Below are 348 nucleotides of genomic sequence, written 5' to 3'. Positions count from 1 at the left end.
TGTGACAGACAACAGCGTTGTCCGCCAGGTAGTAACGGACGGGGATATCATCCATGTCTACCGCCAGCATCGCAACTCACTTCTCTTGTACTTGAGAGCGGAAGCCGCCAAGATTAAGCTTGCGGGTCAACGCTGCCAATTTATGGGGAGTTTGAGTCGTTAAACCCGCTCTCGGACGCGTTCTATCTCGACATTCTCAGGGTGCGCAGCGACGCGGTGGCTAGCCAATTGTTTACGAGCTTTCTTGGACACGGCTGTCAGCCAGTCTATTTCAACTTCACGTACCGTGACCCGAAGTCAACAATCACCTCTGGCATCGTCAAATACTATTTCAACTCGTCTACGCGC

Source organism: Plasmopara halstedii (genome assembly GCF_900000015.1).
Source record: "Plasmopara halstedii genome assembly, contig: Scaffold_650, whole genome shotgun sequence".
Lineage (NCBI taxonomy): Eukaryota > Oomycota > Peronosporomycetes > Peronosporales > Peronosporaceae > Plasmopara > Plasmopara halstedii.
Note: the sequence above shows the minus strand (reverse complement) of the source record.